The sequence below is a fragment of the Oryctolagus cuniculus genome, chromosome 16 (genome assembly GCF_051225735.1).
Source record: "Oryctolagus cuniculus isolate XC-2025 breed Fujian yellow rabbit chromosome 16, ASM5122573v1, whole genome shotgun sequence".
NCBI lineage: Eukaryota > Metazoa > Chordata > Mammalia > Lagomorpha > Leporidae > Oryctolagus > Oryctolagus cuniculus.
In genome coordinates, this window is record NC_142882.1 from 81,687,863 (window position 1) to 81,697,534 (window position 9,672).

A 9,672-nucleotide genomic window follows, 5' to 3' on the forward strand; every position below is an offset into this window, starting at 1 on the left:
CCAAAATTGGGAAAGCAGTTTTAAAATGAATGAAATTTGAGCACTATTGCTCCAATGTATAGGTGGGGAGGGGGTGAAAACTTGTGTTCAACCAGAGTCTATCTTGTTTTGGTTTTTTCAATAATCAATGATGGAGTTGTCTCATGTATTCCTGGCATACTGATCTAGAAAGCACCTTAAGAACTACAGATGTAGTACTGAAAATAAACACAGGGAAAGGGAAGATATGTGCAGAGTCCTATGTTGCTTTTTTCCTTGTCAGAGAACAAGCAGAACATTATTAGCTATAATATGGAAAGTATCCTGAATGAAAAACAACATGAAAAGATGTCAAGTGTTCACCCATAGGAAAACATATCCAAGTAGGCATGGATATGTGGGGAAAAAAGTTTTTTAAAATGTCAGTACCAGGCCGGCGCCGTGGCTCAATAGGCTAATCCTCCACCTTGCGGCGCCGGCACACCGGGTTCTAGTCCCGGTTGGGGCGCCGGATTCTGTCCCGGTTGCCCCTCTTCCAGGCCAGCTCTCTGCTATGGCCAGGGAGTGCAGTGGAGGATGGCCCAGGTGCTTGGGCCCTGCACCCCATGGGAGACCAGGAAAAGCACCTGGCTCCTGGCTCCTGCCAGGATCAGCGCGGTGCGCCGGCTGCAGCGGCGGCCATTGGAGGGTGAACCAACGGCAAAGGAAGACCTTTCTCTCTCTGTCTCTCTCTCTCACTGTCCACTCTGCCTGTCAAAAAAAAAAAAAAAAAAAAAAAAAAAATGTCAGTACCAGGAAATTACAAATTAAAGTAAAAATGAGCTATCACTTTGTATCTACCAGGTAGACTACCTTTTAAAAAGAAAGCTAACACATATTTCTGATGAAGACATGGGGGGAAGGTACCTTTACACCTTTTGGTGGATATGTGAATTGCTAACAGCATCTTTGGAAATTAACCTGGCAACAGCTATTAACATTTTTAAAATATGCATTCTGTATGTGCCTATTTTAATTGGGAATATGCCCTTCACTACCTCTTAGTTGTCATAATATGGGTGGGGTTCCAACTCCTACCCTGTAAATGTAGTAGGAGGTCAAGCAAATCAGAGCATGGAATCTCCCAAGGCCCTACAATTGGGTCAGGGGTGGGCACATGACTTAAAGCAATCCAAACAAATCAGTCTTGGGGCTTATGCTATGAATTCTGGGACAAAGATGTCTGTGTTCTTCTAAATTCAAACTTGGAAGGATTTAGTCTACCCCAGCTGTTAAAAGCTGTCTTGAGACTTACAGAGTATGGCCATGAAAATGCCCGTATCAAAACAAAACTGACTGATGGCCTCAGCTGCTATCCCTCAGATTTCTCCATAATATTCATGCCAAGAAAAAGCTTCCTATCTATCCTCAGTCAAGACAAAACATGGCAGGGATACTAATACGAGATGTTTCCCATGGGAGATTTTGGTTTGAGGACTTCCCATTAATCTGGTTGAAAGTTACTTAGAACTCTGAAACTTTACCAACCAAACTCTCCCTCCTTCCTCTCTCTCCTCTGAGCTGTCAATCTTGCATTGCTGTTTGAAGGTTCTCTTCACCTTCAGTGGCCCCTCCCCTTTATCTTTCCAACCTTTTCTCCAGTACACCTCTCACACTTCTTATCTCATTTTAGCAAGTGGTTCAGGAAGGATCTAAATGAGCATAAATGCTGCTGACATTGTTCTGAGAAAATAGGAGTTAAGATAAAGCTTTGAGGCCTGCGCTGTGGCTCACTAGGCTAGATCTCCACCTGCAGCGCTGGCACCCTGGGTTCTGGTCCCGGTTGGGGCGCCGGATTCTGTCCCAGTTGCTCCCCTTCCAGTCCAGCTCTCTGCTGTGGCCTGGGAGTGCAGTGGAGGATGGCCCAAGTGCTTGGGCCCTGCACCCGCATGGGAGACCAGGAAGAAGCACCTGGCTCCTGGCTTCGGATCAGTGTAGTGTGCCAGCTGCAAGGCGCCGGCCTTAGCGACCATTTGGGGGGTGAACCAACGGAAGGAAGACCTTTCTCTCTGTCTCTCTCTCTCTCTCACTGTCTAACTCTGCCTGTGGAAAAAAAAATGGTATCTTCTCTATGAGACCTAGCCTGACAACTTTAGGGACCATTGAAAATTCCTATTCTACTTTTCCATTTTTTCAAATAATCCTATTCTTCTTGCCTTATCATATCCAAATGTATGCCTATTAAAGTAGTTTTTAACACATTCACTGCTTTTTCACTTATTATATATGGTTAATGTTTGTAAAATAATAAATAATGTAAGAAAGAAGAGAGTGCAGTCTCAAGGAAGAGTTAGGGAGATCATAGCAGAGGAAATTCTACAAAATTGGAGGGACACAGTGGACTTACATGGAGGGCGTGGAGGCACACAACTCAGGACCCCAGCAGCCAAGAGCCTCTGCACCAGTGTTGGAGAGTGAGGTGAGCCCAGACTGCAGCACCCCAAGCCACTGGCGAAAAAGCTACAGGAAGAGCCTAGAGGGAATCCAGCTTGGTGCCCCATGGGGGACAGTGTACCTGCCAAACTAGAGGAGAAAAAACAAAGAGGGGAGGGACATGTTTCTCTCTCCTTGATCATCCTGCAATGGGGTCCTGTAACAAGCTGATAGAGAGCAGGCACCATATGGACATACGTAACAGCTGCACCAGCCCATGTCCACGCCCAGCAACAGGCCAAGCAGAGACTCCTGAGTCTGGTGGGGAGAACATACAGGAGTCTGGGTGCTCATGAATGTGGGAGGCTTGTGTGCCAAAACTGTGAAAACTTTGAGGCTGTGTGGGAGGACTCAGGGTGTGGCTGGGACTTTGAACAGTCACTGTGGGAGGCTCCACAAGATCAGGGCTCCCTGGTTACCTGGTGAGGGACATTGCTAGGGAACCTGAGCTTATACTGAGGGCTGCACAGATCCTTTGTGTGGTCCTTGTGGCAGGACAGATGAATAATATACCGACTGGGGCTAGTGCCCAGGCACTGATCTCCTTTGAGGAGAGGAGCTCTGCTGAGTCTAGACCAACAGACAAAAACAAACCTCCCCTCTGATAAAATAAAAAAAAAAAGAGGAGATTTACCAAGCCGAACCTAGGTGTCACCTCAGGCACACCCTTCACCCTGGAGAACTGAACAGAGCTCCCTGTCATATCCACCACACGCCTCTAGGTATTCATTGAAAGCAGACATTCCACTAATCTGCAGAGGCATACTCCAAAGATAAAAGCCACCACAGCGAAAAATCAAAGAAGAAACCAACAAGTATCTCCACAAATGCCAAATAACAAATGCACCAATTCAAGAAACAAGAATAAGGAAGACAACATGACACCCCAAAAATAACACAACACTTCAATCCTAGATTGTGAAGATAATGAGATTGAAGAAGTGCCAGAAATAGAATTTAAAAAATTGATCATAGGATTACTTAGAAGTAGTCAGAAGCAAATGCATGAACTAATAAAATCCATATATGACATGAAAGAAAATTTCTCCCATGAAATTAATATCTTAAAGAAACATCAAAATGAAATCTTAGAAATGAAGAATTTACAGAACAAAGAAAAATGCAGTGGAAAGCCTTAACAACAGAATCAGTAAAACAGAATAAAGAATATCCAACTTAGAAGACAAAGTACAGGAAATTATACAGTCAGACCATACACAACAAGAAGAAATTAGAAAGCTAAAAAACACTTAGCAATCTTGACTGGTGCCGTGGCTCAATAGGCTAATCCTCTGCCTGTGGTGCCAGCACACCGGGTTCTAGTCCCAGTTGGGTCACTGGATTCTGTCCTGGTTGCCCCTCTTCCAGTCTAGCTCTCTGCTGTGGCCCGGGAGTGCAGTGGAGGATCCTTGGGCCCTGCACCCACATGGGAGACCAGGAGAAGCACCTGGCTCCTGGTTTCGGATCAGCACAGTATGCCGGCCGCAGTCCGCCAGCTGCAATGGCCATTGGAGGGTGAACCAACGGTAAAGGAAGACCTATCTCTCTGTCTCTCTCTCTCACTGTCCACTCTGCCTGTCTAAAAAAAATACAAAACAAAACAAAAACATTGTTAGTAATCTAAGGACACTATAAAACTACCCAACATACAGGTTCTAGGAGTTTCTGAAGGTATGGAAAGAGAGAATGAATTGGAAGGCCTTTTTAGTGAAATATAACAGAAAATTTCCCTAATTTGGAGAAAGAAAGGGACATCCAAGTACAGGAAGCACATAGAACTCCTAATAGACATGACCAGAAAAGATCTTCACCATGACACATTATAATCAAACTCATCACAGTAAAACATAAAGAAAAGATTCTATAAAGTGCAAGAGAGAAATGCCAGATTACTTTCAGAGGATCTCCAATTAGACTCATAGCTTGCTACTCATCAGAAACCCTAAAGGCTAGGAGAGAATGGTGAGATAAATTCCAAGTCTTAAGACAAAAGAACCGCCAACCCAGAATACTATACCCTGAAAGGCTTGCATTTATGAATGATGGTGAAATAAAGACCTTCCATGACAAACAGAAATTGAAAGAATTTGTCACCACCTGTCTAGCCTTCTAGTAAATGCTTAAGAATGTGCTGCACACAGAAACACTGAAACATGGTCATCACTACAAAAGCAGGTAAAGGAAGAAAATCTCCCAGTAAAAGTACAAAGAAAATCCAAAGTAAAAAAGTGGAATATTTATGGAAAAATGGCAGGGCAAAGTCATTACATATCAATTGTAAACTTGAATATAAATGGCCTCAACTCTCCAGTTAAAAGATGTAGACTGGCTGAATGGATTAAAAAACAAAACCCATCTGTTTGGTGTCTACAAGAAACACATCTCACCAAGATACACACAGACTGAAAGTGAAAGGATAGAAAAAGATATTCCATGCCAACACACACACACACACACACACACACACAAAGAGCTGATGTAGCCATTCAAGTATCAGACAAAATCGACTTTAACACAAAAAAATGTCAAAAGAGACAAAGAAGGGCACTATGTAATGATTAAGGGATCAATTCAACAGGAAGATATAACTATTATAAATGTATATGCACCTAATTACAGGGCACATGGCTATTTAAAATAAATGTTAATGGATCTAAAGGGAGACATAAACTCAAATACAATCATAAAAGGGGACTTCAAAACCTCACTTTCAGCAATGGACAGATCAACCAGACAGAAAATCAGTGAGGAAACAGCACAGTTAATTGACACTATAACCCAAATGAACCTAACAGATATCTACAAAACTTTTCATCCTACAATTGCAGAATACACATTCCCCTCACCAGTGTATAGAACTTTCTTTAAGATTGACCACAATTAGGCCATAAAGCAAATCTCAGCAAATTAAAAAACTCGAAATCATATCATGCATCTTCTCTGTCCACAATGGAAGGAAGCTAGGAATCAAGGATGTCTAGAACATATGCAAACACATGGAGACAGAACAACATAATCCTGAATGAACAGTTGGGCATAGAAGAAATAAAAAAATTTTCTGGAAAAAAAATGAAGATGATAATACAACATATCAAAACTTATGGGATACAGCACACCATCTCAGAGCTGATCTGTGGTGGACATCAGGGCCGCCAACTCACAGTCTATGGCACTCACTAACTCCTGGGGAAGCCTACACGGGCTGTTCAGCTTATTCCTTTTGTCTCATAACCATGTCCACCAATGAGAATGCTAATCCACCAGCTGCCCATCTCAACAGATTCAAGAACAAGGGAAAAGACAGTACAGAAATGAGACGGCGCCAAATAGAAGTTAATGTGGAGCTAAGGAAAGCTAAGAAGGATGACCAGATGCAGAAAAGGAGAAACGTGAGCTCCTTTCCCAATGATGCAACTTCTCCACTGCAGGAAAACCACACAGTCAGGGCACTGTACATTGGTCTGTTGATGACACTGTCAAAGGCATAACCAGCAACAATTTGGAAAGCCAGCTCCAAGCTACTCAAGCTGCTAGGAAACTGCTTTCCAGGGAAAAACAGCCCCCTGTAGACAACATAATCCAGGCTGGTTTGTTTCCAAAATTTGTGTCCTTTTTGGGCAGAACTGATTGTAGCCCCATTGTAGCCTTAGGCAAAACTGTAGCCTTATTCAGTTTGAATCAGCTTGGGTGCTCATTAACATTGCCTCTGGGACCTCAGAACAAACTAAGGCCGAGGTGGATGGAGGTGCTATCCCAGCATTCATTTCTCTGTTGGCATCTCCCCATGTTCACATCAGTGAACAAGCTGTATGGGTTCTAGGAAACATTGCAGGTGATGGTTCAGTTTTCCAAGATTTGATTATCAAACATGGTGCAATTGACTCACTGTTGGCTCTTCTTGCTATTCCTGATATCATCTTTGGCATGCAGTTACTTATGTAATCTTAAATGGACACTTTCAAACCTTTGTGTCAACAAGAATCCTGCACCCCTATTAGATGCCATTGAGCAGATTCTTCCTACTTTAGTTCATCTCCTGCATCACGATGATCCGGAAGTGTTAGCAGATACCTGCTGGGCAATTTCCTACCTCACATTTGTCCAAATGAACAAATTGCAATGGTTGTGAAGACAGGAGGTGTGCCCCAACTCGTGACGTTTCTAGGAGTTAATGAATTGCCAATTGTGACTCCTGCACTAAGGTGCCATAGGGAATATTGTCACAGGGACAGATGAACAGACTTAGGTTGTGATAGATGCAGGAGCACTTGCGATCTTTCCCAGCCTGCTGACTACCTCAAAACTAACATTCAGAAGGAGGCTACATGGACAATGTCAAACATCACAACTGGACGTCAGGACCAGATACAGCAAGTTGTGAATCACAGATTGGTCCCATTCTTTGTTGGTGTTCTCTCTAAGGCAGACTTTAAGACACAAAAAGAAGAAGTATGGGCTGTAACCAACTATACAAGTGGTGGAACAGATGAACAGACTGTATACCTTGTTCATTGTGGTATAATAGAACCATTGATGAACCTCTTGACTGCAAAAGATACCAAAATTATTCTGGTTATTCTGGATGTCATTTCAAATATCTTCCAGGCTGCTGAGAAATTAAGTGAAACTGAGAAACTTAGTATAATGATTGAAGAATGTGGAGGCTTGAACAAAATTGAAGCTCTTCAAAACTGTGAAAATGAATCTGTGAATAGGGCTTCATTAAACTTGATTGAGAAGTACTTCTCTATAGAGGAAGAGAAAGATCAAAATGTTGTGCCAGAAACCATCTCTGAAGGTTACACCTTCCAAGTGCAGGATGGGGCAGGGGCTTTTAACTTTTAATCACACTGCTGAGGCATGAGTTGTTTTGTTGTGTACTATGTGTGGTAGAAGTTGTCTTACTGTTTCTCTACTAAGACCTCTTTTTAAATGTGGTTTGTTATTGTAGCACTTATACAACAAAACTATACTTGAACAGTTCCAAACTGTACATACTATATGAAGCTTGTCCTCTGAATGGGTTTATTACTTCTGTGGAATTCCATCTCTTACAGTGTCCTGTAAATAAAGATTAAATTCCACCCCTTTCTTTAAAAAAGAAAACTTACAGGATACAGCAAAAGCAGTGTTAAGAAGAAAGTTTATAGCAATAGGTGCCTACATCAAGAAAATTGGAAAAGCACCAAAAGTGAGCTGTCAGTGCAACTCAAGGATCTAGAAAAACAACAGCAAACCTAACCCAGACTAGTAGGAGAAGAGAAATAATTAAAATCAGAGAAGAAATCAACAAAATTGAAACCAAAAAATACAACAGATGACCAAAATGAAGAGCTAGCTTTTTGAAAAAATAAACAAAATTGACAGACTGTTGGCCTTGACACACTATTGGCCCAACTAACCAAAAAAGGAGAGAGAAGACCCAAATCAAAAAATTAGAGATGAAAAATGAAATGTAACAACAGAAACAACAGAAATAAAAAGAATCATCAGAAATTACTATAAAGAACTGTATGCCAACAAACTGGGAAACCTAGAAGAAATGGATAGATTCCTAGACACATACAACGTACCTAAATTGAGCCATGAAGACACAGAAAACTTAAACAGACCCATTACCAAGATGGAAATTGAATGAGTAATAAAGACCCTCCCAATAAAGAAAAGCCCATGACCAGATGGCTTCACTGCTGAATTCTACCAGACATTTAAAGAACTAACTCCAATTCTTCTCAAATTATTCAAAACAATTGAAAGAAAGGGAATCCTCCAAAATTCTTTCTATGAAACCAGTATCTCCTTAATTCCTAAACTCAAAAGAGATGCAACAGAGAAAGAAAACTACAGACCAATTTCCCTGATGAATATAGATGCAAAAATCCTCAACAAAATTCTAGCCAATTAAATCCAGCAACACATCAGAAATATTATACTCCCAGACCAAGTGGGATTATCCCTGGTATGCAGGGATGGTTCAACATTCACAAATCAATCAATGTAATACATTACATTATCAAAATGAAAACAAAAACCATATGATTGCCTCAATAGATGCAGAGAAAGCATTTGATAAAATGCAACACCTTTTCATGATGAAAACTCTAAGCAAATAGGGAATAAAAGGAACATTCCTCAAAACAATCAAGGCAATTTATAACAAACCCATGACCAGCAACCTACTGAATGGGGAAAAGTTGGAAGCATTCCCACTGAGATCCAGAACCAGACAAGGATGCCCACTCTCGCCATTGCTATTCAATTTAGAGCTGGAAGTTTGAGCCAGAGCCATTGGGCAAGAAAAAGAAATAAAAGCTATACAAATTAGGAAGGAGGAAGTCAAACTATATTTGCAGATGACATGATTCTATATATTCGGGATCCAAAAGATTCCACCAAGAGACTATTGGAACTCATAGAAGAGTTTGGTAATGTAGCAAGATATAAAATCAATACACAAAAATCAACAGCCTTTGTATACACAGACAATGCCATGGCTGAGAAAGAACTTCTTTTTTTTGTTGTTTTGTTTTTTTGACAGGCAAAGTTAGACAGTGAGAGAGAGACAGAGAGAAAGGTCTTCCTTCCATTGGTTTACCCCCAAGTGGCCGCTACAGCCAGCGCGCTGCACCAATCCAAAGCCAAAAGCCAGGTGCTTCCTCCTGGTCTCCCATGCAGGTGCAGGGCCCAAGCACGTGGGCCATCCTCCACTGCCTTCCCAGGCCACAGCAGAGAGCTGGCCTGGAAAAGGAGCAACCGGGACAGAATCTGGCGCCTCGACCGGGACTAGAACCTGGGGTGCCAGCACTGCAGGTGGAGGATTAGCCTAGTGAGCTGCGACGCCAGTGAGAAAGAACTTCTAAGATCAATTCCATTCACAATAACTACAAAAAAATCAAATACCTTGGAATAAATTTAACCAAGGATGTCAAAGATCTCTACAATGAGAGTTACAAAACATTAAAGAAAGAAATAGAAGAAGATACAAAAATGGTAAAAATCTTCCATGCCCATGGATTAGAAGAATCCATATTATCAAAATGTCCATTCTTCTGAAAGCAATTTACAGGTTCAATATGATACCAATCAAAATACGAAAGACTTTCTAGAAAAAAATGATGCTGAAATTCATAAGGAAACACAGGAGACCTCAAATAGCTAAAGCAATATTATATAATAAAACAAAGCTGGAGGCATCACAATATCAGATTTCAAGACATACTA

General features: G+C 41.5%; 1 pseudogene; it reads left to right on the forward strand.

Annotated features, from left to right (window-relative positions):
- The first annotated feature begins 5,684 nt into the window (after positions 1 to 5,684).
- Positions 5,685 to 7,296, forward strand: LOC100344994 (importin subunit alpha-1-like; annotated as a pseudogene).
- Positions 7,297 to 9,672: the final 2,376 nt, after the last annotated feature.